The 27,670-nt window shown below is 51.0% G+C and overlaps 1 long non-coding RNA gene across 1 annotated transcript in view; it reads left to right on the top strand.

Moving 5' to 3' along the window:
- LOC132662410 (uncharacterized) overlaps positions 1-5,405 on the top strand; it is a 99,599-nt gene extending 94,194 nt beyond the window's left edge. Inside the window, exon 5 of the long non-coding RNA XR_009602583.3 lies at positions 3,576-5,405. This is a non-coding gene — a long non-coding RNA (uncharacterized LOC132662410). The remainder of the gene's footprint in view (positions 1-3,575) is intronic.
- Positions 5,406-27,670: the final 22,265 nt, after the last annotated feature.

Raw genomic sequence — 27,670 nt, 5'->3', positions numbered from 1 at the left:
CATAGTGGTTGCTAAGAATAAGCTGTCCAGAGTTAAGAATGTGGGCGTACAGGTGCTGTCACATCACATGATCCAACAACTCACCGCTTGACAGATGGAACAGGGAGGCCAGGTTAGTCCAACTCCAAACTGTTGTTTCTGAGATGATAATTCATCTAGAATTCTGACAATTATGTAGAGGCTGCTTTTGTGGCCTCTGGTTTGGCCAGCGAATGGGGAGGGCCCATCTATGATGCAGTCACCATCACAGAATATCTGTGACTTCCATAGCATTTTGTCATTCATGCATCACCTCACCTAGAAAATAACCAGTCCAAAGACTGGTTCTACTTCTGATGTCTACCTTCTACCAGAACAATAAAAACCACGGGCTCATTTCTCCTAATATGACATCATTTCAGGCTTCTCCGTGTGGTGTTCTCCCTTATGGCGGGAGACTCAGCTTGCTCACTTCTCAGGGAGCAAGCTTTTCATAGGAGCTATGTTGGATCTGTTTTAATATCTTACACATATGACCAATAACTGGCCTAGAATCCTCTGAAAGAAATCACATTAGGTATTCTTAGAACAGAAACACATCAGAATTAGCTTTGGAAAGGTTATTTGAATCCTGATAGAGACCCAGCATGCATGCCCTTGTTAACTAGTTAATTAATCCACCTAGTTATTCAACAACCATTTTGGGTACTTGTGATGTACAAGATCCCATGCTAGGTGACCGGAGTGCCAGCAGGGAGCAGGACAGATGTGAAGCCACCTTTGGGGAGCTCGAAGAGGTGTTTCTTGAAAGCATGAGCAGTATTTGTCTTCCTTGATCAGTTCAGCCGGCTCTGCCCCACCCATGGCCCAAGGTTGAGGGGGGCCTGGAGGATTACCCAAGGCAGAATAATCTCCTTGCTATAGAGCTGCTGCAGTGAGTTTGGGTGCCCAGAATCCCTTTGATGTTGTACAAGTAAAGAGCTGGAAGGGACCTTGGACATGGTTCTCCAACCTTATATTATGTAAATTATACGAGTATATTTACTACATAAATTAGTAAACTGAGGCCCAGAGATACTGAGAAACTTGTCCAGGATCACAGTGCGCGCGTGTGTGATTGTATTTAAAAAGAGGACATAAACATCATATATTTTAAATAAAATGAGTCAGAATCAAGATCATTTAAAAATGGGCTGAGAGAACCCCATTTGGTTATGAACTCTAAGAACTTAATTTTAAAAATAAAAGATTGTTCTGGGGCACTTGGGTGGCTCAACTGGTTAAGCGCCCGACTCTTGGTTTCAGATCAGGTCATGATCTCAAGGTGCGTTGGTTTGAGCCTCACAAAGGGTTCTACACTGACAGCCAGAGCTTGCTTGGGATTCTCTCTCTCTCTCCTTCTCTGTCTGCCCCTCCCTTGCTCATGTTCTCTCTCTCTCTCTCTCAAAATAAATAAATGTAAAAATAAATAAAAATAAAAGATTGTCCTGTTTGAACATTGAAGCATCAGTGTTTCCTCTGTTTTGGAACATTAGGATTTTTAAGACTTGGATTTAAAAATATCGCATAGATTGCTAAAAAATTACTCATCCACTCTTTACAAAAACAGTCCTGTCACTGCAGTATCAGTAGGAATGGTACCTTACAGCCCAAATCTGGTTTCTGGGGTAGGGAGAGTAAAACCCTTTTGAGAGGCAGCAGGCCCATTTCCCCGCGAAGACAGGCTGTTCTGAGCCAGAGGGTCACTCAGAGAGCCAGACCCTTCAGCCCACCTCTTCTGTGTGGAGTTGGGCTCTGTCCTCCCAGACGTGCTGACCTCGGAGTGACCCTTCCAAATCCACATAATCCTGTAAAGGTCAACCTGCAAACCCATCACCAGCAGCTCCATCACAGCCTGAAAACGTCCTGGGCTGGGATGAGGGGAAGCTGGGGCCCTTTGAAACTGTCCCCACTCCTTGCCAGTAGAGACGGTCTTTTAGGTCCAGTGTGAGGGTCCAGCAGAGATGCTCCAGACCGGGGAGTCAGGGTGATCTCCTTTCCTTCCCAAGCAGGATTGTTGCAGGAAGAGGGAGTTCATTTAGAACCAGCCTGGACCGAGATTTGCTTTGTTTTCTTCTGGGGTCTATTCTGCTTCGCGAAGGTACTCCAGGGGTTGCTGAGCACAGTGCACGGGTAATGCATAGGGAATGGCAGCATGCGAGGGGGATAAACCCTAGGGAATCTGAAGCTGGTTCCCAGACAGGAGAGTTGACTGGAGGGGGATCAACAGAGACAAACTTAATCCCTGTCCTCAGAGAGACCTGCCCACTGGGCTTTAGCAAAAGCCTCTGTGCTTTTTTTTTTTTTTTTTTTTGTTCCTGGAGAATTTAGACAAAATAGCCCTGAGCCCCATGAGGCAGGGGAGCAAAGGCCCTCCCTGAGCTGGATTGGGGCCTTCATGGGTCTGACAAGGTCTGTGTCTGGAGGGACTGAGTGGGGCTGGCAATTGGGAACAGAACCTAGTGTGGCAGGGAGAATTCAGTACCTTCAGAGCTGGGGAGACTCTTAGAGATCATCTAATTCAACCCCTTTCTTTTGAGGGATGGACAATGAGTAACAGAAAGGGGGCGAGACCTGCCCATGTTACACAGCACCTGCTGCATTTCAAATGCAAAATTCCTGATTCCCGGTCTAACCCTCTTCCCAGATCCTCAGCCTGAGTGGGAGTTTAGGGTTCGTTCATTCGTTCGTTCATTCATTCATTCATTCATTCATTCAGCTTTGTGCCTTGCCCTGTGTAAGATCCATCGAAGAGTCAGAAGAAACTCACCATATTATCTTTGCACCCCAGGAACTTGAACTATAAACACACATGCACATACACATACATGCACACATGTGCACATGCATGCACATGCAAACGCAAGAACAATTAAGTGGTGATAGAGAGCAGTATGTAGTCTCTTCTGTAATGAACCATCTGGACAGAGTTATAGGAGATCAAAGCATGAGGAATCGGTGTGTGCAGAGGTGAGGCCACTCTAATTCTTACTTTTTTAAATGTTTATTTATTTATTTTGAGAGAGAATGAGTGGAGGAGGGGCAGAGAGAGGGAGAGAGAGAGAATCCATGCTGTCAGCATATAGCCCGATGTGGGGCTCGATCCCATGGCCCTGAGATCATGACCTGAGCTGAAATCAAGAGTTGGATGCTTAACCTACTGAGCCACTCAGGCACCCCGAGGTCACTCTAATTCTTTTATTTTTTATTTATTTTATTTATATTTTTTAACATTTATTCAGTTTTGAAAGACAGAGTGCAAGTGGGGCAGGGGCAGAGAGAGGGAGACACAGAATCCGAAGCAGGCTCCAGGCTCTGAGCTGTCAGCACAGAGCCCAACGCGGGGCTCAAACTCATGAGCTGTGAGATCATGACCTGAGCCGAAGTCGGCTGAGCCATCTAGGCGCCCCAGGCCACTCTAATTTTTAAAGAGCACTTGTTACCCTGTACCTCAGTGACTGACTGCCCATCTTGCCCTGGCTTGCACAGTGCCACAGTTGCTGGGATGGAATTGAACTGATTTGAATTGAATTGAAAATGGGTCTTGTTTTGGGCAGAACTGGTTTCCTTGTAAGTATGGGATGAAGGCAATGGAGGCTGGACAGAAGAAACTCAGGGGCCCTCTCTGCTGGTGTCCTGGAATTCAGGCTCTGCCTGGAAGGCGTAGGACTTCCTCCATGCCCTCCACACACTGGTGAGCTTCTGGAGGCCCCACGGGATTAAAATACAACACCATCAATCTCTGGACTGCCCCCATGATGGTGGGGTGTCCAGCGATGGGCTGCTCCAGAGCAGAGCAGTGGAAGCAACAGGAAGATACTTCCCAGCCACCTACAAGGTTCCTGTGTCAAAAGAAGGAGGAGCATCCTTCGTCCCTCTCCTGCCAAATACTTACTGAGCGCCAGGTCTAGCACAGAGCCATGAATGGACAAGGCACAGTTCTTTCCCAGTTGAAAAGACAAAGAAATAGTATCTGGTGGAGAAAGAACAAGTTAGAGATAAATCATGAAATGAGCTTTGGCTCAGGGCACGGGCTGTGCTGAAGGTCAGTCATAGGTGGACTTTTTGGACCCAACAGGCTCATCTGTCCAGACTGGCCATGGAGGAGCCACCCGTGGTACTGCCATCTCTTTGAACATTTTGGGACTCATCTTGGAGACTTGCCTTTTGAGGCTCAGCACATTCTCTGGATTAGCTTCAAGGGGCAAAGCTGGACTTTTTGTGGATGAGTAGGAGTTTTGGAAAGAACCAAAAGTCATTCGTAGCATAATGTAGAGAGAAGTTGAACCCCCGTGTTGCACACCTGAAACTAATGTCAACTATAACTATTATGTGTCAATGCAAATAAAACAAATTTAAAAAAAAAGCCATTCTGGCCAAATGCAGGCCATTCGATTCAGTTTCGTTCGATTCAACAAATGTTTATAGAGTGTCTACAGTCCGCAAGGCTCTGTACTAGGCTCTGGGAATTAGACAAATCCCAACTCTGCCATCTTAGAACTGACAGTTTTGCAGGCAAGATAGACACTAAATTTAAAGACAAGTAATGACTTGGGTAGTGAGTGCATCAAAAAGATGGGGAAGGGGGAAGAGTAGCATCCTGGGCTGAAGGAACAGCATAAAAGATAGTAATATTAGCCACCTATTGAGCACCAACTATGCATCAGACACTATTCAAAGTAGTTTTTATAGATTATCTCATTTAATCCCTCCCACAAAGGTATGTGGTAGGTGCCATTATTATCCCCAAATTATAGATGGGAAAACAGGCACAGCCAGAATAAGTAGATTTCCCAATTAGTAAATAGAAAAATGGGGTTTCAAACCCAGGCATTCTGGCTCCAGAGCCTACACTCTGAACCGCTAAGTGAGAGAGCTTGTGTGTGCTTAAATGCGCTGGCATCGTTTGAATAAAAATAACTTCTCAAGAGTATGAGAAGGGAGACCTTTGGAAGCGTAAATGGGTATAATCTCAGCAAAATGATGTGGCAACGTGTGTGTAAAGAGAAATTGTGGTTTATATATACAACGGAATACTACTTGGCAATGAGAAAGAATGAAATCTGGCCTTTTGTAGCAACGTGGATGGAACTGGAGAGTGTTGTGCTAAGTGAAATAAGTCATACAGAGAAAGACAGATACCATATGTTTTCAGTCACATGTGGATCTTGAGAAACTTAACAGAAGACCATGGGGGAGGGGAAGGAAAAAAAAAAGTTAGAGAGAGAGAGCCAAACCATAAGAGACTCTTAAAAACTGAGAATAAACTGAAGGTTGATGAGGGATGGGAAGGCGGGGAGGGTGGGTGATGGGCATTGAGGAGGGAACCTGTTGGGATGAGCACTGGGTGTTGTATGGAAACCAATCTGACAATAAATTTCATATTAAAAAAAAAAGAGTGTTAAGGGTGTGTCTCCACCTTTTGTCTTCTAGAAACTTATTCAAAGGAAATAATCAGGACTGTGCATAAAGGTGCACCAAGGGGACATGACCAAAATGTTCTTCAACAGGGATCAGTTAAATAAAGTATAGCACAGTTATGCAACAAAATATTACGCAGCCTTTGAAAATTAAAAATTGTGTTTGTTCCTCTTGTTTTGTGTCTTCAGGGTGCTTTGAGGAAGTAGGAGAAGTCTGCCAAAAGAAAGACGGGGTGGGCCCTTCTGTTCAGATAGCAAGGAGCCGTAGTTGGGACCCCTGGGTAGTTCTGGAGGAGGCAGGGAGGCCAGGCTGAGGTGAGGCTTGCAGGGGGGAAGTGAGACTTGGCTCCAAGTAATCATGACCTAGGGGAGGGGGTGTGGCCAGCCAGCGGCCTGCCTGGGCCCTGGCACTGGCTCCAGGCTCTGGGTTTAAAGAGCTTTAAAAGCTTATTAAAAAGGTTCCTTAGACATCAAATGGCTCTTAAAAATCAATATTTTGGTGATTTAAGTGCAAGGGAATCAGAAACATATGGATTAAATTGCCCTCAAATTATACACACTTAAAAAAAAATGTGTTGGTCTTTAGCAAGCCCCAAATATTTGAAAAACAGATAGAGATGTTTTCCTCATCTTCAGACAGAGCTCTGCTAGGTCAGCTTGAAGAGTCCAAAGAGGAGGTAAGTGGGAATGGGGCAGGGCTCAGAGGCGGACGTAAGGAAACTTCTGTAGCTGGAATCTTCCCGTAGAAAGGGCTGCGGGGGGCAGGGGGTGCAACTGTGTGTGTGCGCCTGTGTGTGCCTGTGTGTCTGTGTGTGTGTGTGTGTATGTGTGCGTGCATGCACGTGCACATAGGCACGTCAGGGTGAACGCAGGTGCACATTCTCCTCTGGGTCTGCCTGGACCCTTCTGAGCCCCCTTCCCACAGCCAGCCTCGTCCCTCTGTGCCCTGGGCACATGCATTAGTGTATCCAGTACTCAAGGTTTGAGGAGTGTGTGTCCCTTTGGTTCGTCCTTCCTTGGCCTGTCCTTTCTCCCCAGCAGCCAGGGCCCTCCTGCATCAGATACAGTGCTGCCTATCCCTGGAAAGTTCGAGCTGGGAAGGACACAGGCATCACCTAGCCCAGAAGTGATCAAACTTTTCTCAGCTGTGGGCTTGGTCTGCACATGAAATGTTAGTAATGAAGCCCAGTGTACCTGGTAAGACCAGAGCTGTCATGGCCCTGATTCTCCCCCACAGAATGCCTGGAGCTCTGAGAGCAGAGTTTGAAAACCACACACCTCATCCCAAACTCTCATTTTACAGAGATGGAAACTGGGGCCCAAAGCAGTAGGGCCAGCGCCCCAGCAGGACCAGAAGAGAAGCTGTCACACACATCAGTTCAGCTTATCCCAATCCAAACCAATCAACATTTACCGCACCTACCCCTTCTCCAGTCCCACCCAGGTCCTGCTTGGGGTGGTGGGTGGCAGAGCCCTTGGGGCCTCAGCTTCTCAGATGGCTCTGGCTGTGCAGGGCCCCCACTGTGCTCAGTCCCACCTCTGGGAGAAGGCAGTTGGGTTGGGAGTGGGAAGCTCCCACACTTGAACTCTGCGGAAGGAGCCTTGAGAAGGAGATGGGCCACACCTGGAGGCCTGAGCTGAGGACAGTGTGGCTCCCAAGGGACAGCATGGGGGCCAGCTGGTTCCCCACCTCTAGCCCCTCCAGCCTCTGTTTAGCATTAAGCCCTTCAGGCTCTGCCCCTCTAGCCCCTCCCCCTCAACATTGTCTGTGGCAGAGTCTGGGTTTGCCACCTGTAGGGCAGGGTGGAGAGATCAGGGCCTTGGAAGGGATGGTTGTGACTCAGAAGGCCCCTAGTGGTGTCCTTTGGGCACCTCACCTCCCTGACTAGACCCAATTCTGGGCTGGGAGTTGACCCCCCCACCCCCTCATGCCTCCATTTCTCTCTCTCCAGGGAACATGCTGGGTCCCAATCACCTCTGAAGGATAAGGGGCTAGTTCTCTGTTTCAGCCCCAAGAACAGCTTGGGGCTCACTGGCCTTTCTCTGGGGACCTTATTGGTCCATAGGGCAGGCTCTGTTGTCTGTCTCCTGCACCTCTTCATGCTCACCAGTGGCCTCCAAGGAGGCTTGTTATTTATCACAATGATTTCCACCTCAGTGGGCAGGTCTCATTGGCCACAATGGAGCTTGGGGCACTCCCCCTACTCACTATACATAGGGGCAGGGGAAGGAGTGTCAGAAACAGGAATGAGAGTGGGATGGACAGGTGGGCAAAGGTCTCAGAGGAAATAAGGCCATCTTCTGGCATTAGAGGTTGGCTAGTACAGGCCCCAAGGGACAGAGTGGACCACTAGTGGCTGGCCACTGGCAATGTTGCTGTCATTAGGAGAACCAAAGGAAATAAACTGGTATGTCTGTTGGTCTTAGATATTCTTCACAGCCCTGTCCTCTGGGCCTTCTTCTGTGAGAGCCTGGGCCAGAGTGGGGAGACCAGGTAAAAGGTGGGGATGCACTAGGACCTGGGTAGGGGGAGGGAGTAGGGAGCGAGCTGGGGTCCCAAGGTGTCACCTGACATCAGGGAAAGGGGCTGAGGGCTAGTGATGGATTACTGAGGACCACGGCCACCTAAGCTGGCACACAGCCTGTGAAAGGCAAAGTGGAAAATGAGAAGGGAAGTAAAACCCTCTCTTCAACGCCACAGAAAGGAAAGGGAGCGGAAAATGACGCCCAGCTCAAGGTTCCTATTTCCGGACATGCTTCTCCCTGTCACCTCAGTGTTTGGCCCCTGGAGACGCCATGTAGACAGAAACAAGAGACTGGAGATCCAGCTCCCTGGGTTGGACCAGGCAGGCCCTGGGCTGACAGTACTCTGGCAGGGGACTGCCCTCCGCAGCAACTGGCCACTGTGTCAGGTTGGGCTGGGGTCTGTCACCCCCAGAACCAAGGGAGACCATTCTAAGCATCCAGCCCTTGCACCCAGGACTCCCAGTGGGCTGCTAGGCCTTGGCTGGGCTAGGGTGACCCCTCAGTTCTGGAACATGGCCCTCATCCTGCCTCTGCACCTTGGCTTCCCCACCATCCATCCATCCTAATCTCTTGCCCTCTCTCAGCCTTTTCCCAGCCAGCTCTCTCACACACAGGAAGGGTGGGAAGACAGGAAGTAGGTCTAGAAGGACACTGAGATCTGATCTGGCCCAGAGGCAGGGATAATTCTCTCTTTGGTCCTCTTTCCTTATTTAGCTCAATTTCCTTGCCTCATCCTCTCCCTGAACAACACTGATGTCTGGGTTCAGAAAGCTCCAGAGCTCCAGGCCAGCACCTTCCCCCACAGACCCAGTCCCTGGTGACCAACCAGATATGTGGCCAAGGCGGATACACCATCCTCTCCCTGGATTACTGCCTGCCCCCTCCACTCAGCAGAGCAGACCAGAATCCTGGGCCTCATCCTTGACAACCCCTTTGTCCTCATCCCGCCAGTCAGTTCATCATAAGCCTCTCCCACTCCCTCCCAAATACCCCTCACCCCTCACCCCCATCCCTGCAGCCACAAGTCCAAGCCATTACTGTTCACCTGGATGGTGGCCACAGCTCCTCAACCTGTTCAGGCTTACTTCCCACCAGGCCTCTCCACATGTTCAGTAGAGTGAGCTTTCTAAAATGCAAAGCCTCTCATGTCTTTCCCCTCTTAGAAGACCCGGTGGGCTCCCCATTGCCTACCCAGTGAAGCTTTGGCTTCTTGGGCCAGTAAACTTTGCCCTCAGTGACCTGGCCCATTCCTCCCCCAGCTGAACCTTCTGACCCAGGCGTAGGGAACTACTTGCATGTCCCAGGCCCTCTAGGCACTCCCTTACCTCTGTGCCTTTGCAGATGCTGTTCTCTGTGTCTGGCATGCCCATCCTGGTCAGCCCCTCTCTCAGCCCACGCCTGACTTCCTTATGACATTGTGCCTGACCTCTCCAGCACAATTGTGGCTCCCAGGGCATCTCACGCTACGCTGCGTCTGAGCACCATTCACCAGTATTGTTCTTTGAGAGTCTGAAAATTCTAGATACCCTGATACATGTCTAAGAACCCAGCTTAGCACCTGGTAGAAATCCATGGACCAGATGAGTGAATGAGCACGACCAAATGGAACACAACAGACAACCCCTATCTGGCCCTCCCTCTGGGAGAGGCCCATGGGGGACAGGCCTCTGGGACCCTCTGTGTGCCAGATATCTGGTCCTTGCAGAAGCAACATGTAGCCCAGCTGTGGAATCTGATTTTTTTTTCTTTTTTAAGTTTAGGCTGTTCTAGTTGAGCCCAGGTATGGAGTGGAGAGGTTTGTGTTTCCCGTTCACCTCTGTCCTTGAGGGAGTTGGAGAGGAACCTAGAAGTGGGAGTGGGAACCTAGAAGTTGATCTGGTTCCACCTACCTGAGCTACACAGCCACTCATTTCTGTATTCATTCCACAAACATTTATTGAGTATCTACTGTGTGCTCAGCACTTTCCTGGGTGCTGGGATATACACAGTAAACAAAATAGACTTAAGTCCTTCCCTCCAGGGGTTGACAGTCTGATAAGGAAGACCTTAAATAGACATATGTGAAACTGACATGTTCCCCAGGGGGAAGGGACCAGAGAGGTGATGAGGAGCAAACTACTGCAGACAGGGGGTCAGACAGGCCCTCTCAGAGGGACAACGTTTAAGCAGAAACCTCAAAGATGGAAATGAGCTAGTGACACAGCTGAGGAGAAAGAGAGAGATGTAGGGAGGAGGCAGCCAATGTAATGGCTTGAGCGAGGTCCTGAATCCTTCTCCAAGCCTCAGTTTGTTGGGGGGAGCCTGCCTCCTCACAGGGCTTTGGTGGGAATCAAAGGAGAAGGACGTGTTCAGACAGACTCAGAGGCCATTTGATTCTGTTCCTGTGTTTATGACAAGATGGCTGCCTCCTCCTGTTCTTCCTCAGGGAGGCTCCACCACCTTCGCCCTCCTTCCCAAGTACATCACATTGGCAGGGTCTCCTTTCAGCCTTATCAACCGCCCACGTCTCAGCATGAATAAGATAATCAGAGTCAATCAGGAGACCAGATTTTCGTGGTCAGAAGAGAGTGCTGGGATTGGAGACTGAAATGCATAGAAGACACCACGGAGGGGTCCGTGGGGAGACGAGGGCTTCCTGACGACGAATCCCTCAAGTATAAGCCCAGCGCCTGGCATGGTGCTTGGAACGGAGCAGGGACTCCATCCGGGTTTGCCGAGTGAATCAACAAACGTCTCCACAACCTCATCTGCAGAATGGAGCCTTCAGGGTAACGAGCTCTCCGGGCTGCATTCTCCACCCTGTTCCCCTTGCTTGCTTTCATTCTTCTTTCCAGGCTCCCTTGCTTGTCTTGCAGGCTTTTGGGGGTATTAATGTTCTCACTTTCCCAGTGGACATTTGGCAGAGCCAGTGGGACCGCGTGTGCGTGTGTGGGGGCACGCGGGCTGGGAGGGGGCTGGAGACAAAGGCCCTGGAGTGAGATTCAGGGCACAGCTGAACTGCCCTGAACTTTCCTTTTTGTTTTCAAGGAAACGAATAATCCAAGAACCACCCACGGGCCTGGCGGCCCTGCTAAGCAGGGCTGGAATGTGCTGCCTTTCCCGTTAGTAATTGTTTTTTCTGGTTAGCCTGTAACCCTTCCCCTGCCATTCCCCTGCCGCCGGGGCGAGGCCTTCGGGAGCAACAGCAGGGCTGGGGTAGACACCTAGACTGCCCTCCCCAAGGTGTCCCCGAAGGTTCCCACCCGACTCCGGCAGGGCGTGGCCAGTGGGCTTCAGGATCTGACCCTGGCTTTGCATCACAGGCCGTCTGCCTGAACAGTGATTCTTACCCCACTCGGCTGTCTGCCTCTGCTCTCATAAGAGGCACTGGAGGCTGCCGAGGACTTGGGGACCTCAGAAGATGGCCTGGTCTTGCATGGGTCCTGTAGGCCTTTGTTAGGGTGTCCGTGTCTGACTGTTACTGTGTCTGTGATTGTGGATGGGTGTCAGCACTAGCCTGTGTAGGAATGTGAGTTTGGGTGGGGACACTGAGGACCGTTTGTGGCCCTAGAGTGTTTGTGTGTGTGCACGTGTGTGTGCCCGTGTGCGCACACTCAAGTGGGTCCTGGGAGGGAAAAGAGGCTCAATACTGAGCTGACTCAGCACCTCTCTCTTCTACCCACCCAGTTGAGGGCTTAAGCCTTTGCCCCAGTGAGGAGGTAACACCCTCGGCCCCTATGTTTCTGTCTTTGGCTGCCCCATCCCCACCAACAGGAGGGGCCAACACGGCACCCTGGGCCCCATGCCAGTTAAACTTCTTGTCTTTAATCCATAGGGAATCAAGAGGTCAGAGGTTTGTGCCATTTCCTGACCCTCCCAGCCAGGCCCTGTATTCTCTAGTTTTAGGGGAATAGTCTGGAGTCCTCTGGCTACAATTCCTGAGGGGACTGTAGCTCAAGGACAGGCTTTGGCTCAGATGGAGGTGACTTCAGCAGAGTAAGGAGCACTGGGCGTGTCCCTCACTGTCCCTCAACACCACCCTCTCTCCACGTTGACCACTGCTGCCTCCTCCTCAGATAGGCCTGATGTGTGGCCTTTAATTCTTAGAGTGAGCACTGCCACCCTGGTCAGGGAGTGGGTGCTGGGTGGACCGGGTGCCCCCATCTCTGAGGGACGGGCCAGGAAGTCGGGAGGCAGGGAGACCCTGGTCTGCTACACCAGCCTCGGAGGACAAAGCCTCAGGTCCCAGGCCATGAGGCAGAGGCCCGCCTGTGTCCTCAGCAGCTGGCAGAGAAGGCAGTGCCAAGGCCTGGTCCAGTGTGGCCACTGAACATTTGGTGTGAATCAAAGGCTTTTCCAGCCAGGAGAGGAATGCTGCCGAGTGGGGTTTGGGAAGGGGCCTGGCAGGGCAAACACTGCCCTAATTGAGGCCCTTCTAGACTTTTAATTACAAGCAGTGTTTTCCCAAGCTTCCTAAATTGACCGTGGAGACCCGCTGGTGTTATTACCCGTGCCAGGGACAGAAAAAAAAAAAATTGTTGTTAAAGCTTTTTCAGCAAGGTTTATTTTAGCCATGTTTTGGGGTGGAAGAGCTCACAGAGGAGGCCGGAGCCATTTTCCTCTGAGGGCCTCCCACAGGCACAGATGTGATCAGACGCTCGGCTGGAACACGCAAACACACCGACAGACAGCTTTAGAGAAAGACACATGTACAATCAGACGTGGTCGTGGACGTGGTTGCAGATGCTGTAAACACCAGGCTGGAAATCCATCCCAAAGCACCCGGAGCATTTTAGAAAGAAAAACATTGTTCCTGGCTCTGCCTGTTCCGCACCTCCACTCCCTCTGCCCCTTCAGACTGGCTGGGCCTGGGCCTGCTTCGGAGCCCCAGTCCCCTTCGCAAGGCCTGTTTACAAGGCCTGGGACAGATTTCAAACTCCAGCTGGGTGTTCCTTATGCCAGAAACCTTTGTCCCGCTCTTGTCCCAATCCATGCGGGACGTGACTGTCTGGGGAAGAAGGCCATGCTCTTGTCTGTGGAGAAAAAGGATCCGCTGTCAGCACCCTAGCTGAATCCTTGGGGCACTTTCCAAGAGAAACATCCATAGGGCTCTGGGGAGCAGTTGGTCTAGGGTACAGATGCAGAAACCTGAGATGTCTCTGGACATCTGAGCCCTGCTGCTACGTGAGAATCACCTGGATTCCAGGATGCCCTTAGGGCGACAAAATCTGTATCTCCATGGCTTGGGCCCGGGAGTCTGTATTTCATACCACTGCTCACCATTGTATTTTGAACACTGGAAGTGCTCAGTACGTTTGTTGAATTGGTGAATGGTTAATGCTGGGCTCTTGGGGGCCCCTGACAGCTCTGAAAGACCACAGTTTCCCCTGACAAGGGTGATCTGGGAGGGAAGCCCCAGAGGAGCCCTCCGTTCCCCCGCTCCTCCGCCCCCACCCCCAACATCTTTTCCTCTTTCCCTTCCCTTCGTGCTCTGTGCCTATGGGTCTGGACACCCGAGCAGTCTCCAGAATCCCTTTCTAGTGTCCATCTGTGATCCCAGAATAGGCACACAGTAGAAACGGGCAGGGAGGGTGGCCAGAGACAACTATACCTGCTCTTCCATTTTGCCAAGGGTCCCTGTGGCTTGGGTGATACCCAGACACAGGACAGGAGGAGAGGCCCAGAGAGGCCAGGAACAGAGACAGGCCTTCTGGCCGCAGCTTGGGCAGGGTGAGCCTCGGTGGCCGTTACAGGCCGTTGCTGTCATCCCTTATCTAGGGCTCCTGGCTCTTACACCACGTCCTCAACGGCCCCTGGAATTGGGGCCCCTGCTGCTCCCCTCCCCAAACAGACCGTTACTGGATTTCCGTTGTGTGGGGAAGGCGTGAGGGGCTGTCTGCTTAATTAATCATTTCAGGCCACCCTGGGAAACTCATTAACCCACCTCTGAGGGCTGGGAGCAGGATGCTGCTCTCAAAGTTGGAACTTTCTGGTGTGCCACACTGGGGTCCATTTTCCTCTCCACCCATGTGCACACACGTGCATGAGAATGTGCGTCTCTGTGAGTGTGTGTGGGAGAGAGAGTGCGCGTCGGCGTGCCCTCATGTCTACGATTGTGTGTGTGTTTGCGTTTCCTAGATTCTGCTAGGAACTTCCCCTGATTCTTCTTAATTACCAGCCTAGAAGAAATTCAAGATGCGTAGAGCAAAGGTCAAACTCCACCTGTTTTCCCTGCACTTCATTTTCTGGCAGTTCCCACAATAGTACAGATAAGTACAAGATTCAGGCAATCTTTTCTAATTAAAGTAATTAAAAACCGGCGATGATTGCACCTTTCATCTGAACGGGGAAAATATTTACTCATCCAAACTTCAGGCCCTTCAAAGCACTCAGGAGGTCTATTTTGACAAACAGATCCTCCCCTCCCCCAGTCCATTCTCTCTCCTCCGGGACACACACACACAAAGGCTGGTTTATTTAGCAAGAGGCGGCTTGACTGACGGGCACCCTGAAAGCTGGGTGGGAGGGTGGGAGCCTGTGGCAGGTTTTGAGCGAGTGGACACTTCAGCCCAGCCCCTGCCAGGCCCTGTGGAGAGCGTTTCTGGGGCCGCTGGGATTTTGATGTGACTAAACGATGCTTGCTTTGCTGTTGCTCCTACTCCTTCCCCCAGGGGCCCGCCTCGCTGGGACGGTTAGTTGGCTCTCTTTAGGCCTTGCCCTCTGACCTGGCTGGCACGGAACCTCAAACGGAAGAACCTGTTGGAGGCTCAGATGTAGTCTGTCCTGCTGCCCATCTTCCCCTCCTTTTACCCAACACACATGTATTAAGTTGCTATTGTGCACAAGCCTGTGTGCTTGACACAGCAGCACTTCATTGATGCTGAAGGGGGAGTGTGGTACGGCCCTGACCCTCCAGAAACACAGTCCCACAACCTTTTGAACAAACTCCCTGGACTTCCCTGGGAGAAATCAAACGGAATGCAGGCTGCAGTATTTCACTTTGAGTATTTGCGGCAAGTATAATCACCCAGTTTCCTGGTGAATAGGGTTTAGTCTCGCAAGCTGCAACCTTTCCCTAACTAGGGAGCCCTTTGTGTGACCCCTGCCAGTGGGGACGGAGGTGCCCTGACATTCCAGGGCCCGGACTCTAGGGTTTGGGGTCTTTTAAAAGTGGGAGGCGTGAAGGGGCAGAAGAACAAATGCCCATTCACATGGCCTGGGGGTGACCTGATCTCTGTCCCATATCACCCTCCTCCCCATAGTCCCCACTGCCAGGAGACAGGACATGCTTTGGAGCTGGTGGAGTTAGAGCTTGAAGCAATCTCAATGGGATAATCCCATTTAGAGACTGTTCCCAAATCCTCAGAATATGACATGAAGGAAAATTCTGGGAAACAGTTCCAGGAACACCCTGGCCCAGCTGTCCCCCGAGAAGGGCCTGGTTGCCTCTGCCTGCCCAGGCCAGGCTGGACGGTGTCCTCAGCATGACCCAGAGCCCTCAGCTGTCCTCCCTGCAGAGCCGTGGCCTCAAAGAGCCAGTGTGGGCAGATCTGTGTCTGTGGGACGCCTACTGTTCAGAAGGGCTGGGTGAGGAAAAGGGATGGCCTGCATGCTGTGTGCCTGGCCTGTTTGTAGATGGGCTGACTTTGCACCCAGAACAACCTCATCAGAGACTGGGGTTAAGCCTACGGGTTCATCCAGTCCACAGGCTCACTCAGAGTCAACCATCTTTGGACTCTGGGCTCTGGCAAAGCCATCCCCAAACCTCCCTCTTTCCCAGCCTTGCCTCTCTAGTCACCGGCTCTTAAAGCAACCGCTCATTCAGGCCACTTCTCTCCCTCTTCACTCCCAGAAACACATTGACTGGCACACCTAAAGCAAAGTGTCCCTGCGGCCCACCTCCCATCTCAGGGAATTTGATTCTGGCTTGACTCCAACTGGACTCTTCTTGCTGGTCTCAAACACCATTGGAGGCCTGTGAAAAGCCTTGAAAGCTGGGGATTGTCTCCCAGAATGCCGTCAACCTGTGTGCACACGTGCCAGTCACACGAAGGTGCAAGCAGTGCAGGGGTCCTGGGGCCTGGAGCCTGGAACCCAGAGCCGAACTGGGGAGCTTCTGCCCCCCAGGCCAAGCGTCTGGTTTGTCTCCAGGTCACTCCCACCCTGCCCTCCTTCCAAACTCGGTCTAACCCTCCTGCCCCCGGAGGCCTGAGCCTGCAGGTGGCCCTCAGCAGGCTTGGGCTCCCTCAGTTGGACTCAGTGAATTGTGTTTGATCAAACCTAAGCACTGGGTGATTAACTTGCTCAGTGGAAACAGTCCCCAGGGGACTGGAATCCTTGTTGCAAAAATAAATTTTCCCTCTGGACCTAGCTAGTTTTGTAATCTTGCTTTCTCTTGCATTCTAACTTGTGTGTGTGTGTGTGTGTCTTTCTAGTATCCCAACCCTCTTTTATCTTCTTTTCTTCCCACCAAGACCCAAACAAACCTCCCAGTAAACAAACTCTCAGGCCAGGCTCTTAAAGAGACAGTGCAATGCTTATTGCCAGCTAGATGCCCATTCCTGCTTGCCTGGGCTTGGGAGTGTCAAAGATCACTATGGGGCACTCACAGGGAGAAGTTGGCTTAAAGCAGTTTACAAAAAATTTCCCTAGGAGATGTCTCTCCTTTCTCATACATCATTAGAAAACACCTCCTTCCCATTAGGAGGGAACACTTTGGGGTTTCATTACAGCAGAGGTCTCTTTGAGTGGTACTAGTAAGGTTTGCCTATGAGATTATTATTTTCTTTTGTCTATATAATCCAAAAGTATTCCTCTCTTTTCAAGTGTGATTCAAAAAAAGGATTTTCCTGTCAAACTTCCTGCTGCCCCCCTTCCCCCCACTACCAAGCAAACACATCTCTGAAGTGATAGTCTCCAACAAAGGGAAAATATGAGACAGATCTAGTTTGCACACAACTTTCCTGGAACTTGGTGACTGGCGTCTTGGAAAGGTTCTGGTCTTCATTTGTATTGTTTGTGTATTGCTGGGATGGTGTGCTGAAGTTTCTGTGGGGTGGGGGTAAGTGTGTGCATGTGTGTGCATAGGCATGTGCGTGAGTCTGCTCACGTGCCAGGCTGGTGCCTTGGGGGGGGTCTCTGCCCCTGGAAACAGGGGTCTCCACAGCACTGGGTATGTGGACAAGATGAGGACACCCATCACTTCCCACCTGAGTTGTCTGGATTGAAAAGATTGGCAGGTCTTGGAGGGGTGGGGCAGGATGGGGGGGAGGGGGCTCTGCTCATTTCCATCCACCAAGCGGCCCAGCCCAGCATAGAAGATGTTCAGGCCAGTATCCCATGCAGCGAGGTTCTGCATTTGTAATAGCTCCCTGGCAAGGCTGAGCTGCTAGTCCCAGCCCATGTCTGAGTAGCAGGACCGCAGGAGGGGGCTGTGGTCCTGCTGCCCACCATGAAGACAGGGCCCCTTGCACTCTTTCCTTGTCCCCTGCGTAGAGGGCTGGCCTCCACCTGGCAAAGGCACCACTGCTGACACCCCTAAACCACAGGCTGCTGTGGAACAAAGCCTGACTGAGGTGGCTTTTCCCCTTTAAGAGAATACATTCCTCAGCGGGACAGTTGCCCCCAGGGCTCTCTCCCACTCCCACTTGGAAGCCAGGCAGAAAAATTGCCTGGTGGGCAGGATTATGGGATTAGTCAACTTTCCCAAAACAGGCCCAGAGGCTCTGGGTCCGAAATGAGTTTTGGTCTGAGCCTTTCCCTGTGATTAGTGACAGATGTGTCAGTAGGCCCTCCCTCCTCCTCTCCCAGCCTCACTACTTCCCTGAGTCTAGTAACTAACTGTGTTACCTTAATCACAGGCTCCAGAAATTTGGGGAAAGCAGGTTTCAGTGACAATGAGCCCCGTGGTTCAGTGGCTCCAGGGCCCAAGGAGGAAGGTATTTCTGATTGGACCCATCGTCTGTTTTTGCCAATCCCTCCCTATCCCCAGCAGCGAGCAGCTGCCCTGAAGCCACCCTGTTGCTAGAGGAGCCAAGGGGCTTGCTTCGGCCATGATGACCTGTAGCCTGTCCAGCCCCTCCCTTAGATTCCTGCCGTCCCTCTGTCCCCACCAGGCCTCTGGGGTGGGGGACAGACTGGCCACTCCTGGCCCTCCTTGACCTAGGCCTGCCCTGCAGTCTGTGAGCTGGCCTGTGCCAGTTCCGGAGCTGGTGTTTCCCAGAAAACAAGCTCCTAAAGACCAATCAGAGGAGGCCACCATGCTGGGGTAAGGGGATGTCCAGGATCAAAGATCGAAGCCGGGGAGGGAGGCTCATAACTCTCCACATGGGCCCAGTGGCCTTGCTTGCATTTAGAAGTTCCTTCCAGAGAAACTATACACTCACAGCTGGTGTCCCTATAGCAAGTGCTCTCCTTGGGGGTTTTTATCTCTGTAAAGGCTGGAAATAAGGAAATACAATTTTGGTTCTTTCACCGATGCTGACAATCTCTGGAGCCAGCATGGTCCTCTTATTGGCCCTTCAGCTCCTCAAAAATCTCCTGGTGGCATTGACCTGGTGATCTAGAAGTGAGGTTTTCTAGCCATGTGCCAGCCACAGGGGTAGGGGGTGGGGAGCTGCCTGGACTTGGCCCCTCTGGGCTGCCATCTTCCAGGCCACACCCAGAATCCAGAGTTTTGAGCCTGGGGCAGATTCCAGAGCACAAAAGGACTAAGGGCAGAGTTCCAATGGAGCCCAGAGCTTGGGTAATGCTCACCCCCCCCCACCAGACGGGAATGAGGGCAAGTCTGGGCTCTCAGTCTTTCTCAAAGGAAAGGCTGGCCCTTCTTTCGAGGGTATAATATAACCTGTGAAGTAAATAGTTCTTATGAGTAAAAAAGTAAGGCTCATAAAATGCTAGAACCAGGGGCGCCTGGGTGGCTCAGTCGGTTAAGCTTCTGACTTTGGCTCAGGTCATGATCTTGCAGTTCGTGGGTTTGAGCCCCACGTCAGGCTCTGTGCTGACAGCTCAGAACCTGGAGGCTGCTTCGGACTCTGTTTCTCCCTCTCTCTCTGCCTCTCCCCTGCTCATGCTCTGTCTCTCTCTGTCTCTCTGTCTCTCTCTCAAAAATAAATAAACATTAAAAATTAATAGGGGAGCCTGGCTGGCTCAGTTGGTTCAGCATCCGACTTCGGCTCAGGTCATGATCTCGCAGTCTGTGGGTTCGAGCCCCGCATCGGGCTCTGTGCTGACAGCTCAGAGCCTGGAGCCTGCTTTGGATTCTGTGTCTCCCTCTCTCTCTGCCCCTCCCCCACTCATGCTCTGTCTCTCTGTCAAAAATAAATAAACATTAAAAAATTTTTTTTAATTAATAAAATAAAATAAAAAGTTAGAGCCAGACACACATACATAGATCTCCTAACATTATCTAGCACCAGAATCACCTGGGGGGCTTGTTAAACACAGATTTCTGGGTCCTACCTGAGAGGCTCTGATCCAGTAGGGGTGGGGCCTGACCATTTGTATTTCTGACAACTTCTCAAGTGATGCTGTTGCTGAAGGGGACATACTTTCAGAGCTATGGCATTAGTCCTTCTCTCCCATTTTACAGATGGAGAAACCAAGGCCGATGGGAAGAATCAGCTTGAAGGAGGTCACCAGGGGTGATGGTGCAGGCAGGGAGTGAAGGTCTCCTGTCTCCCTGGTGGAAGAACTTCACCGCCCAGCCCTGCCGCCTCATGGTTGTAAGCCCAGCGTCACACAACTGGTAGCCAGCCCTCCCAGCTGGCTGCCGTGGCCCACTAGGCATTATTTAGTGCTGGCTGTGACTTCGAAAATGGGGTTGTGCCTGGGGCACCCAGTTGGTGCTGGAAATGGAAGTGGCATGTTTTGGCATGTCCTGGCCTCCAGGCCAAACACTGTTTATTTGGACTATTAAGAACACGACTTCAGCTGAACCACAAAATCAGATGGAAACCTTTATCTTGGGTGGCACACTCCGGGTTTCCTCCCATCCTCTTGCAGGCTTGCTGAGTGGGGCCTCACCGAACAGGGTGCATCTGGGAATGATTTCAGTGGCTCTGGTCTCTGCTCTGGAGAGATTAGTCAGGTGTACCGGGAACAGGTCTTGGTTGCCTCTGTGCTGATGAGGGGAATGGGGGTGTTAGGAGGGGACCCAAACTCTTTAATCAGAGATTCTAGGACATCTGAAGTCTCTTGAGGTGAGAGTGGGGCTTCTTCCACAATTTGCTGAGACATATCTTCTGGACCTTCTTTTGCTACCCCAGTGATCACTGTCTCAAATTACCTCCAGCCAAGATGTGGGTGAGTTGACATCACCCACCATGCTCCAGCACACTGGGGGTGTGAGGGGGCTTGGCTCTGGCACCACCTGATCCCTCCTTCAGTTCTTACTCCCCTGGGTGTTCCTGGGCCTCCATCACAGTGAGGGTCTATAGGTAGATAAATCAGGGGTTTGCTTGTAACCCTCCTTGAAGTTTAAGCTTCTTGCAAAACAAAACCCCAAGTCTCAATCTCCTCAAGTAGCTCCAAGAGGAGGCAGCCCACTTGGCCATAGCTGGTCATGGTTGGTCACTGTGTTGACACAAATTCTCATGACTGGGTGCTTTGGGGCTCTGCGCTGGGTGACCAAGATGGCCTCTCTCATCGAGCTGCTCTCCCTCACCTGCTCCCTCCCATGGCTCTCACACCTTCCAGGGCTCTACCACGCACCCACTGGGTCCCTGCAGACACTGATAGACTCGTTTTCTAGAACCTCAGATTTAAAAATTCTACATCTTATTTTGTTTCTAGATGATTCCCATTGGCAATCTTGTCTCCCTAGCTACACATGGTAGAAACTTCTTGGGGTAGGAACTGAGTCTCCTGCCAATCACCAGCCTCCCACCTTCACCCCTGCCCCTATGACCTAGGTAGGAGCTGATGAGTGATTCTGGCATTCCCCACCTTGGCTAATGACCTTGTCACAGGGTGTGTGTGTGTGTGTGTGTGTGTGTGTGTGTGTGTGTGTGTATGAGGGCTGGGGTATGAGGGGCACTGGGACATAGCTGACCTTTCTTTATCTGCCTCAGCAGCTACCTTGGGATGTACCCCCTACCTCAGCACCCCCAAATACACACCAGAAATGGGATGCAAGGGCGAAATGCCTGGGTGGCAAGAGGGTGATGTCTCTCTTTGGAAAGTGCCTTCTTACACTCTGCCCAGCGTGGATTCCAGCAAAGGGGGTGGAGGACCAGAGTATCCATGGAAACAGTGAAATCTCCAATCTGTTTCTTCGTCCTGGCTGCATCCCAATTTTTTTAAAAAAAGGAGTGCAGCAAAGAAAATAAACCTGCCTGGAGCTCAGCTGAAGGTGGAAGAGGTCAGCAGTCTGGGGAGGTAAAAATTAGGCAAGAGCATGAAGAATTCTGCACTGTTTCACAATTGGTCCACAGCTCCCATATTCGTACAGATTGGAAAGGACGGTGGGAGACGTGGGGTTATCACGATACAGAAGAAGCAGCAAAATGCAGTGTGAACCTTGCGAGGACACCGTGGGTTACCCATTAGCCTGCCAGGCCAACAGCTCAAGGAGATGAGGGCCTTGCCTGCTTCCTCCCAGGCCTTCTGGTCCAGCCCACCTGCCTCCACCTCTCCTGGATAGCTACAAGATTCTGACTGTGAGGGCTGGGGCCTCACCATGCCCCATTTCCTGGAGATGCTGGGGCAGTTTTCTAAGTTGCTAGCTGGAGGGCCTGGGGAAATGGGGGAGGCCTGCCTGAGAGTGGAGGCTGCAGCTTTGAGGCTGGAGAAGGAGGGCCAGGGAAGGAGACAAAGTGGGGGAGGTGGCTCAGCAGTTCTTGTCCTGTGACCTCACCTTCTGGAGACATTCCTTTGCTCTCCTTATGCTTTGGGACAAGAGGGCAGACTGTTGGACAGTTGGTGAGAACAATCACTCTTGTTGACTGAGTGAGGGCCACTTCCCAGTCTCTGGGCTTCATACTTCACACAAGTGATTTAATCACCACGACACCCTGGCAAGGTGGGAATTTTTTCCCACCTACAGAAGAGGAAACAATCCCAGACCAAGGAGCCTGCTCAGGGTCACACAGTTCTTAATTGGCAGAGCTGGGCTTGATGCCAAAGCCTTGCTCCCCAGTCCTCTGTTACCCCACTTGGCCATAGCCCTCCTGGGGAATGTGGCCTGCCCCATGGAGCTCAGGATGGGCTGCGGCATGGAAATGCCCGAGGCCTTGCTTCTGTCTCTTGGGGCTGTGAGGATGAGGTGGCCTGGACTCTGAAGTCTGCCTGACTTCCTTTAGGAGGGCAGTGCTGCTCCCCACAGGGCCGAGCCCACACACTAATCATCTGGGCAGGCCTGACTCCTCACCAGAGGTGTGAACATGCCAGGGTGTCAGGACCAGAACGAGGCACTTTAATGGACAAGTTGGAATCCGTTTGTGAGCAATAAATTGCCCTAGTCCCTGGGGCCATTTTCCATCATAAATCTGAATGATTTGACTCTTCAGATTCTCAGTGCTGGAGCCGTTTGCAGGGCAACAGGAAGGCTTGTGGGGTCTCTAAGGGGGCAGGGCTGGCAGGGAGCTGAACCCTCAGTGGAGGCCACAAGCCCTCACCTCTCTCCTGCCCTCCTACGCCCACCATTCTTTGGCACCGGGGGTCCTTCCTTCCTCTTTGAGAGCTTGTTCTGGTCTTCTAGGGTGTGTGCCTGTCTGGTCATTCTCAGACCATTAGGCTGGATGCTACCGCTCTGCTAGCAGGTTCTGGTCAAGAGTATCCCCCAGGGGTGTCATCTGTGCCCATAGCTTCAGGGAACATGCTGTGTATCTGACCTCAGAGCTGCATTTCTAGTCCAGACTTCTTTTCCATGTTTCTGCCTGAAAGATTCCCAACCAGAGCATCCCACAGGCACCTCAAACTCATGCCATTCAATGAGAATTCACCATCCCCTTGTCCCCCATTCCACCCAGCCAGCAGGTACAGAATCTCTCTGGAATTGCCTTTGGTGCCTCTCTCCCTAGTATCCCAGGCACCCCCAAGTTCTGCTTCTTGACCCCAAGAGATTATATCTCCATCTTCCCTTCTCCATCCCTCTTGAAATCCCATATACTGGATTATTTATTGTAGGGGCTTCCTGACTGGTCTTCCCCCTTTCAGTCATGTAGCTCATATTCCTGAGCAATCATCCCTAAGCCAGGCCCAGAGTATGTTACTTCCTGATCCCAGCACTCTCAATGGCTCCCCAGTGCCTCCAACTACCCCCAAACTCTTTGGCATAGATTCACAGTCACCACCTTGAACTGACTCCCAACCCTGATTTCCAGTCTAGTTGCCTCCACTCTTTCTCCTTAGAACCTATGTGCTGCAGCTGTTCCAGACCCCTCAAATCAGCCTTGCACTTACTGACTCCCTAACATGCCTCCCACATGCCTTTTGCTCAGTGTGGACAGTCCTGACTCTGCCCAGCACAGTCCTACTCTTTGTTCAAGACTCAGCCCAGACACCAAACACCCAAACCCAAATGATGGTTAAGACCATGGGAACCAGACCCAGACTGATTGGGAAAAAAGACCCATTTCTATTAATTCTATTGTTGGACCTTTTGTTTCTTAACATTTCTGTGCCTTGGTTTACTCATCTGTAAAACGAGTACAACAGCAGTAGCACCTGCTTCATTGGGTATTTGAGGATTAAGTGAGACTGTATAAAGTGGAAGAGTGTCTGGCATGTGGTCAGCACTTTCTGTGTCTAATCATAGCTACAATACCTCAGATTATGAAGCCTCCTCTGAACCCTTGGGCCAGGCTTCCATATGTCCATAGCATTTCTTTGGCACTGATAGCAACACTTACCACATTTGCCTGGTTGTGGAATAAGAATCCTCTGATGGCAGTTGGATAACTGTCAGGAACCCACCAAGGCCAACGAGGGGATTTTTATCATAAGCTTATGGCTGGGTCTTATAGCACCCAAGGGCAGGAATGCAGCAGGACCTTAGGAAGCCCTGGCATTAGCAGCTGGAAGCATGGCTGGGGCAGCATTCTTGCTCAGAACATCCACGTATTTCTTTTCTTTGTAGACTATAGCCTTGAAGGCTTGACTGAAACCTGCTGCCCATAGCACTCAAGAGTATATGCCACTGTCCAACATGAAAAGATGGAATCTCTCTCTTAGTCCCAGTTCAGGAGCTCTGTGTGGGAGGGCAGGTGCAGGGGACGGGTCATGTTATACAGAATTATTGCTGGAGTGCCCCACTATGGGAGAGGGGATGAAATGAGGGAGGTCCATACCACAGACTGCAAGTTGGTCCCCCAAATCTGTTTCTCCGTCTTTCTTAGTTTTCAGGTTTTGCTGTCCTGAATAAAGACTACATCTCCCAGCCTCCTTTGCGGCTGAATATGGCCATGTGACTAAGCTCTGGCACAAGTGTCATTAAAGGGTCGGGGAATGCCCTTCCTTGTTTCTTCCTAGTAGCTGGACTCTGGAACCAGACTGAGTTGAAATCCTGGCCCTGCCACCTCACTGGGAAAGTTACTTAATCCTCTTGTGCCACAGCTTTCTTAGCAATAAAATAGGAGTGAAAGTAATATTGACATAATAGGGCTATTGTGAGAATTCTATGAATTAATATTTGAGGAGTGATGAGAATCGTTCCTGGCACATAGTGTGTGCTCTTTAAGTGTGGCTCTGGTGAAGAAGGATGTTGTTGATGAACAGGAAGATGGCCAGGCTGATGCTCGGGTGCCACGAGGGGTGTTGAGATAGATCCCTACACCGAGGGGGCCCTGAACCCTTCACACTTGTTGAGCCACAAAACCAGCCTGGACTGCTTGCCTTCTGACTATGTTTATAGAAGAGAAAAATAAACTTCTGCCTTGGTGAAGCCACTGTCATTTGGGATAATTCAATTACTCACAGCCTAACTGAATCCTAAATGATATGGGGCCTTGTAGGTCCAGCCCACACCCCTGTCCACTGCATCATGTTGTAGTCCCTTGCGACTGTGACTCATTGTGCTGACTGAGGTTGTACATTCCTTCAATACAGGGTAGATTTCTGTGCTGACCTTGTGTTGTTTGTATTCCTTATAAAATCCTGCTTGCAGTATGTGCTCAGTAAGTAAGTATTGAATGACAGGAAAATGATGCTAAAAAGTGTCATTCTGGCTAGTCAGACCCCGTCATAGTCTGAAACATCCAAGGGATTCCTTGTTGGCTCGTTGCAGAAGATTGGTGATAATAAAGAGCAGCATTTATCCAGCATAATGCCTGGTGTTCTAAGTTCAAGTGCATTATATTGCTTAACCCTCACAACCATCCTATGGAATCAGTATTCCCATCAGCCTCATTTTACAAACAAGGAAACTGGGCTTCAGAAACATGAGGGTCAAGGTCTTAGATCCAGCTGGTAGAGCCAGGACTCAAACTCAGGAAGTCTGACTCCAGAGCCTGGGATCTTAACAATTTTACTATGAAACCTTCACCAGGGCTTTTCTCCTGTGAGCCCTTTGGAAAGGAGGTTGAGATCACAGGGAAGCCCTTGCTTCGCTTTCTACTTTGGAGGTTTTTCTGAAGGGATGAGCTTCAGGGAGACTGAAAAGAAAATGTCAGGGTTTTCCTGAGGTCAGTGGGGGTGAAGATCCACAGATTCTGACGCCCTGCACGAGGCTTACCCCTCTCTCCCCTGTACTGGCATCACATTTTTGTGGACACGACCAGCAGCTAATCTTTGGCAACTCCTGTTACTTGACTTTCAGCATCTTATGTCCTCGTAGTGCCCTCATATGTTATCTCAGCAAGAAAAGCTTCATTTTGAAAGATGAAAATGAAGAATGAAAGATTGCCCTCCCCCCTCCAAACCCCTCTCCCCCCCACTGCCAATGAAAACTTCATGGCGACCTTTTAGGCAACAGAGATTTTGGGGTTAGAGAACTTCCTGCTCCATCTTGAATCACTCCTTCTTCTCCTTTCTCTTCTCCTACTCTTCCTTCTTCCTCTTCTTCCCCTTCCTCATCTTCCTCTTCCCTCCTCTCCTCCTCCTCCTCCTCCTTCTTCTGACCACTTCACATCCCCCTCTCTTTTTCCTGGCCCCACAGCCCCCATGTCTTTCATGGCCCACTTTCAGTCCCCTTGTCTAGGAGGACCTGTCTGTTTGTTCCCGTGCCCACTGTTCATCCCTGGCTCAGGGTTCCCCTGGCACTTACAGTCTGCTGCACACTTCAGCACCTCTTCATGCACTGGGGCAGTGTTCCAAGGGTTGCTTATGTCTTTGAGTTTTGTTGTACTGTTTGCTCTCAGAGGACCAAGTCCACATCAAATTGTCAGGGATGTTGTTGCAAGAATTTCTACTTTGGGAAATCTTTTTTGGCCTCTGTGACCTCTTCAATTTCTTCCTGCCCTGAGTTTTAAAGATTCCCTACTCTTCCTTGCATTTCCCACCACGTGCCTGGTTCACTGTTGGGTAACAGGTATTTAGGAAGGATTTATTGAGCTAAGTCTTCCTCTTTCTGGAAGCAAACATGAAGGGCCATTGAGCAATGGTGGAAAAGCTCTCCTGTTTTTAAAGATCTCCCAACAAGGAGGCAACACACTTTCAGAGTTTGGGAAATCGGGGCTTTTTTGCGACCACCACTACTTGCTCTTGGTTGTGCTCCAGTGGGTGTTCTGGTGCCCCCTGTGGCCTGGACCGACACCCCTCTGGTCCAGTCTCTGGGCTGGAAACCACAGCTGGCTCTTTCTGAAATGACTCAGCATCCAACTTGGACTCACCTCCAGCTCCCTCCCTGCCAGCTCCAGGCAGTCAGTCCCAGAGGACCAGGCCAGGACCCTTGGAGGTCCCAGGTTTTCTCAGAAAGAACCCACTGCCAATCAGAGAAAGCCATGCCAGAGATTTGGGAAAATGCAAGCACATGAACTTTCAAGCCATGGCTTCGTGTTTCCTGTCCCTATGGCCTCGTTCTGCCACACTTCATGATGCCCAGATGGAGGGAGTTCATCTCAGACAGAAACACATGTTTCCCCCTGTGACTTTCCTCAGGACTCAGATCTACAGCCTCTAGGAACTTGCTTGGAATGGGGCTAAAGGAGGACGTGTCCTGCCTTCTGGAGCCTGGACCCCTGACTCCAGCCCCCCTGGAAAATGTGGCCCCACAACGAGCCTGTTCTAGACGAAGCCAGAGGAGGTGTTCGGGCCTGGGTTTGAGTTTGCACTGTGACCTGGTGTTCAAAGGCCCTCTAGCATCCTTGGAAATGGCACCCATGCTCCCAGCATCCTACTCAGTGCCTTCTTCCCTCCCACAACAATGGGCCACAGGGTAGAGTGAATACAGTCATGACTGAAGGCACAAGTGGAAACAACGAGATTTTCCTTCCCATCCACTGGAGACCCCCAGACCTTTGCCAAGCCTGACTTATTCCTCCCTTAGGACACTGCACCCGCTCCTGGAATGACCTCAGTTCCCTCACCCCATCTACAGACTCCCCATGTGATGCAGCTCTGCCTTCACCACCTTTCTTCCCACTCTGGAGCCCTCAGGGAGCTCTTTTTTCCTTTGAGCTCTTACCTCTTGACATTTGCAGGACTCTTGAGTGGCATCGAACATTGTGACATTGTTTATTGTCTCCTGTGGCCACGAAGTGTTTTATGTGTTAATTTTCCAACCGCTTTCTGCACACTTTAAACCAGCTCTGTCCAACGGAAATTTAATGTGAGCTACATATATAATTTAA

Source organism: Panthera onca, chromosome A3 (genome assembly GCF_046562875.1).
Source record: "Panthera onca isolate mPanOnc1 chromosome A3, mPanOnc1 haplotype 2, whole genome shotgun sequence".
NCBI classification, from domain to species: domain Eukaryota; kingdom Metazoa; phylum Chordata; class Mammalia; order Carnivora; family Felidae; genus Panthera; species Panthera onca.
The sequence above is the reverse complement of the archived record's forward strand: the minus strand, read 5'-3'. Positions and strand labels throughout refer to the sequence as shown.